The following is an 8,131-nucleotide window of genomic DNA, read 5'->3' on the forward strand; positions in this document are numbered from 1 at the left end:
TCCGTTGATCTTAGTATGGTGCTCATTAATATGTAACGTGGGTCTCTTGACTGACCATCCCCCATCTGATACACCCGCAGCACAACACTGGCTGTTCATCCGATACCTTTGTGTTTTTGTGATGTTCGATTCGCGAACGAATCGTTCTGTCGAACCGATTCTTTTTTATTCAGTTTAACTGTTTCGCAATGCGTTTGTAAATCACTTCATATCTGCTTCATATGGTAGACTGAGGCACACCATATAAATGACGTATCCAAATTATGCATCGTAACATTTATTTAATTACTCAAAAACACCACGTAAAAGGACATCACGTAAAATGAGAGACCCTATGAACTCGCTGAAACGAATTCGCCGAGCGAACCGATTCCCTAAACTGAATCCGACGGCTCACCGTTATTGTGTTTTACTAGAGTGGAAGCTCACAGAGAGGCTGGATTCTCGTTCATCTGTGTTTGGTATGTCTTAACGCATGGGTTTGTTTCTTATTTAGCTGTAGAAATGAGACCTGTATCGATATAAGCGGATAGACGTGTGGTCTTGTGTTTTGTCATTTTATTTCTGAACGCTTGCGCAGTCTTTTGAGAACGCTGCGGTTCTTCGCATGAAATGCTGAACACTGATCGCTCTGTGCACCTGGAATTAATATGCATGTGTCGAATGAAATTGATTTACATGAATGAACTAGACTTTTAAGCATTCTTCATTATACACATGTTTTTCCATTTGGTAAAATATGGTGTATTGGAAAAAATAAACTACTTAAAAGCTAACTAATAATATTAGCCTATACAAGACATTGCAGCCATTTTCCCGAGACTTAAGACTTTTAATATTTATAGAATGCACTTACTAACTTATGTTTAGAATAGTATGCTATTCTAAAGTTATGCATTTCTTGCATTTCATGAAATCCTTGCAAAAAAGTGCCACAATATGGTAATGCCATGGTACTTTGATAATGAAATATTCAACATTGTACTTTTTTTTGTAAGTGTACCTTGTGTTTTTGTACCGTGTTTCAATATAATTGTTTATAGAATACACATACTGTCTAAATGTTGGAATTAGTAGTCTAAATTGCTAAAATTAGTAGTCACCTTTTAGTTTAAAACTGATTTGTTTCTTAAAAATAAAAGGTTTGTACTATAGCCAAACAAGAAAATATACCAAATTTTGGTCATGGTACCATTGAAGTTCCTTGTAGTTGCATGAATAAAGATGCCAATTGAATTTAGGCCACTTGTTAACCCTGACCTCTATTCTGAGATTCACAATAGACCATTTTAGTAAGTGCAATCTCAGTGGCTCCCAAAGGAGACTTTAGTGTCTTTTTTGCATGCTAAACCTTAAAGGTCTGCTTTAATGTATCAATAGCAGCAGGTCTGGCAGCAGCAACGGACATTAATCATTACCCCAGTGTGCTGTTTGATTAGGAAATGTCTAATGGTTGTCTCTGTTGCCATTTAGTTTGATCTTACATCTGTGCGAGCTCAACCGCTCGTTCACAGACACCAGATGTCCGTTTGTCTTCTTCTGCTCGAGTCAAACGCTAAATCCTCGTCTCGGAGGGTCTTGAACTGTCCAGGGTCCTGAACGGGCTCTTATTGGCACCTGAACTCTTTGGCTCTGGGTCAATTATTATTTGTTCTGCTGGGAAAAAGTTTAGATTTTTGTGTTTGGCGTTTGTTATCCTGCATTCAGCGCTACAAAAGCTGTCACTGGCGGTACCTTTTTGAAAAGGTAGCGCCCCAGTGTTAGCTTTTGTATCTTTTTTATCTGAGAGTGTTAATCTTAAATTTAGTATTTAATCTCAAATGTAGATTTTTGCAATCCTTTCACCTTATGAAGTCATAAAGTACCGCCGCTCTGTCACTGGATTGTGTTGGAGGACTCGTTCACCTTCACTCTGAACCTGTCCTTCAGCCTTCAGTAGCTTCACATGGAGACTAAAACCGAGGAGTGTGTCTTTAGACTTAGAGGCTTTTAACTGAACTCAAGGTACGATACAAGGTCTGAGCACTTAACAGTGGGATGAACATCTCAATGCAACAGTCCCAAACTTTATCTTTAGAGAAGAACATCACCTTTAGAAAAGAGATTATCATTGAACACTTTTTATAAAGAACTGTATATGCAGTTAGTAGCATATATTCCATCCTGAATGATGTGGTTTGGTTGCATAACCCAGATTGAATGCTTTGTACTTTGAAGGATGACCCAGGGTTCAGCAGGGCCGTGTCATTGCTCACTTCAGGATGATTGGGGTCAGGAGTCAAACTCAAGGGCACAAATGATATCACCCGTGTTACTGCCCACTTGGGATTTGAAGCTGTTACAGCGCTCATTTCTGGTCTGTTGATTAATCAGGTAGTTTTGGCAACATGTCTGATCACGTTTTAGTTGTAATTTTTAGCTACATTTATTTACATTTATTTATAAAATAAAAATATTATTTTTAAAGTTAATTTATCATTCTATTTATACAATTATGTAAAAATGCAATTTGGTAATTTATTTATAAAAAATACTTTATCATTTTATTTATAAATATATTCAGTAGTTTAGTAAAAATATAATTTAATTTATAGTTAAATTTAATGTAATTTTGTAATTTATTCATTAATTTATTTTAATTAATACAGTTGTTCATTAGTTTAGTAAATATGTAATTTGATATTTTATTTATAAAATTAATTTAGTGTTTTTGCTGGTAGTTTTGGCAACATTTACTATGGCTTATTTGCTACCTACCTAGTAATCATATAATCAATGTAGAATTGTATTTATAGAGTTGATTTGGTACTATAAAAAATCAATTTGATATTTTATTTATAGTATTAAATTACTTTTTTATCTATTAAGGGTAATTAAGCATTTTCTTTATAAAATTGTTCAGTTGTTGTGCCATTTAATTTATAGTTTAATTGAATTGAATTTAAAGTAGTGTAATTTTGTAATGTATTTATTTATTTTATTAATACAATTGTTCAGTAGTTTAGTAAATATGTAATTTGATATTATATTTATAAAATTAATTTAGTGTTTTTGCTGGTAGTTTTGGCAACATTTACTATGACTTATTTGCTACCTACCTAGTAATCATATAATCAATGTAGAATTGTATTTTTAGAATTAATTTGGTACTATAAAAAATCTATTTGATATTTTATTTATTGTATTAAATTACTTTTTTATTTATTAAGGGTAATTAAGCATTTTCTTTTTAAAATGATTCAGTTGTTGTGTAATTTAATTTATAGTTTAATTTAATTTAAAGTAGTGTAATTTTGTAGTGTATTAATTTATTTATTTTATTAATACAATTGTTCAGTAGTTTAGTAAATATGTCATTTGATATTTGCTCCATGCTCCAAACTGTATGCTAACTGTCAGTCATCTTTGACGATAGTGGTCCTGACAGAACTCAATATGTGCTTTCAGTGGGACATCTTTTTGTACTTTTTATTTAGATAGTATCCAAGCTATTTTGTATGTGCGAGACTTCTGATTCATTAGAACAACAAAGTGCAGTGAATGCTAAAACTGTTTGTGCTACAAACCAGTGCGTTTATAATTGCGTCAATACATTAAAATATGGTAAGAAATAGTAGTTTGCAATAACAAGCAACATAACAAGCTGTTTTGTAGTGCTAAAAATAACTGGAAGCAGATGAAACCGGAAGCCTCTCACAATGGCCGCGCCGCTGCTCTTATGGGAAAAATAGTGGATTTAGGAAGAACAGAATCATGTGACGAACGATATCTTTGGAGAGCGAGTTATGATGCAAGGAAGCAGTAGAGAGCGTTTTAAAAGTGCATGTCTAGATTTGATGTCTTTTATAGGATAGATTACGCTGTTCTTTGAAGCCTCAGGGAATCCATGCAACAAGATCTCAGCTGTGCAGCTCTCCAGCGTCGTGTTTCCAGGAGGATGGCTTGCTTTTTGACAGGTTCTCATGTGTGTGTGAGGCGGTGTGGATATCAGCTGCGCTGTGACCTTGCCTTAACACACACAAACACGTGCAAATCCTCACAGAAACGCTTTTGGCTGCTGTGAGATCCTGCATTGATCCTTCTCTGCTGTCTTGCCCAACTTTCTGTCTGTCTGTGAGATGGACAAAGATAGAGAGAAACAAATTGAAGAGGTGGATGGAAGGACGTCACGTATCTATCGATTGAGCCTAAACGCTTGAGAGAAAGAGATGCCGAGGAGAGATGTGAAGTTAACATTGCCAAGCTGCAAGTCTGCAACGATCCGATCCGAAAAACGTCTCTGAAAATGACTACTTGTGCTTCACGAATGCTGAAAAGAACTTGAAAGAACTTATTTGAAGTTTAATGCAGATATTTCTACAACCCCACCCATAAGCAAGAACAATAATGAGTTTCTTTCAGGGATCTGAATATGAACTCAAACATTTCTCATCAGTATATTGAGCTGAGATTGAGTCATTTACTCACCCTGAAAATCTGTATGAGTTTCTATGTTCTGCTGAACACAAAAGAATATATTTTGAAGAATGTCGGTAAGCAAAAAGTTTCTGGTCCCCATTGACTTCCATTGTATTTGTTTGTTCATGGAAGCCAATGGGGACCAGCGACTGTTACCGACGGTCCTCAAAATATCTTCTTTTGTGTTCAACAGAAGAAAGAAACTCATACAGGTTTGACACAACATGAGGGTGAGTAAATAATGGCAGAATTTTCATTTTGGGGGGAACTATCACTTTAAGTCAGCAGATGTGAATTTAGTTCCCTACATCTGAATTTAGGACTGTATTGGTGCATATTTGTATATTATTGGACAACTCTCTCTTGTCATTTTCAATGAGCCTCTGTTTCAGGGTGTGACTGTTATCTCTGCTGTAAGCCGTTGTTCAGCTCCTCCAACACATTATTATTAATGCACGAGAGATAGAGGGAGTGTGGAACAGTCTCTTGAGTATTTATTGAATGAATGAATCAGTGTCTCTCATGCAGTTTATGACTATGTCTTCCTACACAAAGCTTCACCTGTGATGTTCAAACCCAAACACAGCTGTGGAGCTTTTGTATTTCACAAACATTGCAATTGATTTCCATTAATTAGGGAGTTACTAGGCAAGCATTTCTCTTATTGCTTATGTCAAGCATTATTGGTAATGTTAATTAAAACTAAAATCGTTTTCATTCATTTAAATGAAGCTGAAATGTAATAAAATATAAATATGAAATATTAAAATGTTTAGCAAAAATGATATATATTCCCTTGGCAACCTGAAATAAGGTCGAAATTTAAGTACTAAAATGACTAAAACTAATTAAATTAAATACTTTAAATATAAAAGAAGATATTAAATCAAAAGTAGCACATGGCAAAATTACTAAAACTACAATGAAAACTGAAAATATAAAAATATAAGCTAATTCAAGCCCTAATATACACTCACCTAAAGGATTATTAGGAACACCATACTAATACTGTGTTTGACCCCCTTTCGCCTTCAGAACTGCCTTAATTCTACATGGCATTGATTCAACAAGGTGCTGAAAGCATTCTTTAGAAATGTTGGCCCATATTGATAGGATAGCATCTTGCAGTTGATGGAGATTTGTGGGATGCACATCCAGGGCATGAAGCTCCCGTTCCACCACATCCCAAAGATGCTCTATTGGGTTGAGATCTGGTGACTGTGGGGGCCATTTTAGTACAGTGAACTCATTGTCATGTTCAAGAAACCGATTTGAAATGATTCGAGCTTTGTGTCATGGTGCATTATCCTGCTGGAAGTAGCCATCATAGGATGGGTACATGGTGGCCATAAAGGGATGGACATGGTCAGAAACAATGCTCAGGTAGGCCGTGGCATTTAAACGATGCCCAATTGGCACTAAGGGGCCTAAAGTGTGCCAAGAAAACATCCCCCACACCATTACACCACCACCACCAGCCTGCACAGTGGTAACAAGGCATGATGGATCCATGTTCTGTTTACGCCAAATTCTGGCTCTACCATTTGAATGTCTCAACAGAAATCGAGACTCATCAGACCAGGCAACATTTTTCCCGTCTTCAACTGTCCAATTTTGGTGAGCACTTGCAAATTGTAGCCTCTTTCACCTATAACCGGTGGGGTCTTCTGCTGTTGTAGCCCATCCGCCTCAAGGTTGTGCGTGTTGTGGCTTCACAAATGCTTTGCTGCATACCTCGGTTGTAACGAGTGGTTATTTCAGGCAAAGTTGCTCTTCTATCAGCTTGAATCAGTCGGCCCATTCTCCTCTGACCTCTAGCATCAACAAGGCATTTTCGCCCACAGGACTGCCGCATACTGGATGTTTTTCCCTTTTCACACCATTCTTTATAAACCCTAGAAATGGTTGTGCGTGAAAATCCCAGTAACTGAGCAGATTGTGAAATAGTCAGACCGGCCCGTCTAGGAAACTAACAACCATGCCATGCTCAAAATTGCTTAAATCACCTTTCTTTCCCATTCTGACATTCAGTTTGGAGTTAATGAGATTGTCTTGACCAGGACCACACCCCTAAATGCATTGAAGCAACTGCCATGTGATTAGTTGATTAGATAATTGCATTAATGAGAAATTGAACAGGTGTTCCTAATAATCCTTTAGGTGAGTGTAATAGTTTGGGTGTAGAAACAATTTTTTAAAAAATTTCACAATTAATTACAAAGAAACAGCAAATTGAATAAATTTGAAATAGAAAGATTGAAATAGTGCATTTTCACGCGTAAAGGGTTAGTTTGGGTGAACTAACCCTTTAAGGAACCTAAATGTGTTTTAATGGAGTTGTTTTGTTGGTAGCAGCAGGACCCAGTAGAAGCACTTCTGCTTTATTTTCATGTAGAGGAAAAAAAAAGAGGGCCAAGAATAGATCCCTGTGGAACACCACAATGGATAAGCACACATGGTGAAGTGAATGACCTGATATTTACAGAGCAGTACTAAGTCCCCTTTAAGTATGAGGCGAAGCACTGTAAAGCTATAGGCCCTGGACTCCAACAACCCACTCAAGTCGTTTCAGAAGAATATCATGATCAATAGTGTCAAGTGCAGCACTCAAATCTAAAAGTATCAGAATAGCAGAAGACCCAGAGTCAATGGCAGCAGAATGTCTTTTTGTAACCTTCAGCAATGCTGACTGAGCTCTAAACCCAGATGGAAACGGGTCTAGATTATTAAAAGGATCCAGGTATGAAGTACACTGTAAGAGTGACACTTTTTCCAAAACCTTTGAAATTAATGGGAGTTTAGAGATAGGCCGGTAGTTGTTATGCACGGTGGGGTAAAGATGAGGTCCTTTCAATAGGGGCTGTACGATAGCATGTTTAAAACTTATACCCCGTTCATTAAAGAGCTGTTTATCATATAAGAGGGTTTGGGAAGATTGTGTCTAAGACCTCACTAAACAGAGCCGACCAGGCAATACATCTGATTGACAGAATGTGAGTTTCATCTGAGAAATTATTTTGAGTAATTGAGAGTAAGACACTGGTTGAAAGTTTGTAAAGCTACAGGATGGAAAGACCAATTTAGAGAGACAGATTGTACGGTATAAAAATCATTATGTAAATGGAAAGTCCCCATAAAACATGAAAACACAGCATTAGAGTAAGTGTGTGTGTGTGTGTGTGTGTGTGTGTGTGCGTGTGTGCGTGTGTGTGTGTGTGTGTGTGTGTGTGTGTGTGTGTGTGTGTGTGTGTGTGTGTGTGTGTAATGCAGTGTTGGTAATGGATGCTCTTTGCTGCCTCAGCCACTGTATTTCACACTTGAATGCACTGAAGTAGAGCCAAGAAATGTGTCTTCAAGATCTGTTTATTGTGTTTAGAGGCAAAAGCAAGAGGAAGAAAGAGGCATGTTATGGTCTATTATATGCAAAGAAACTTTGAATTCATGTAAAGCCATAAAAAAATCTCATTTGTAGATAGCTGCTGACTGCTCATTTTGGCCGTTATGGTAATTTTATGTGGCTTTCATTAGTGTCTGTTATGCGGTGCTGCTCTTAGATTGGGTTTCATGCTGAGGAGGAACAAACTGAGAGAGAAAGGACACGGGCCAAACATTAATATGGTTATTTAGGCACAGAATAGAAGAGAACCCTTTGAATTTCCCTTTGGGTCGTGGA

At 36.8% G+C, this 8,131-nt stretch overlaps 1 protein-coding gene across 2 annotated transcripts in view; it reads left to right on the plus strand.

Annotated features, from left to right (window-relative positions):
* Positions 1-362: 362 nt before the first annotated feature.
* pacsin1b (protein kinase C and casein kinase substrate in neurons 1b) overlaps positions 363-8,131 on the plus strand; it is a 32,397-nt gene continuing 24,628 nt past the window's right edge. Inside the window, exon 1 of one of the 2 annotated variants that reach the window (XM_056270442.1) lies at positions 363-461. The gene's annotated coding sequence lies outside the window, so the exon portion shown is untranslated. The remainder of the gene's footprint in view (positions 462-8,131) is intronic. The other variant, XM_056270441.1, reaches the window with a different exon arrangement.

This window comes from Rhinichthys klamathensis, unplaced genomic scaffold (genome assembly GCF_029890125.1).
Source record: "Rhinichthys klamathensis goyatoka isolate OS25496 unplaced genomic scaffold, OSU_Roscu_1.1 h1tg000303l_1, whole genome shotgun sequence".
Lineage (NCBI taxonomy): Eukaryota > Metazoa > Chordata > Actinopteri > Cypriniformes > Leuciscidae > Rhinichthys > Rhinichthys klamathensis.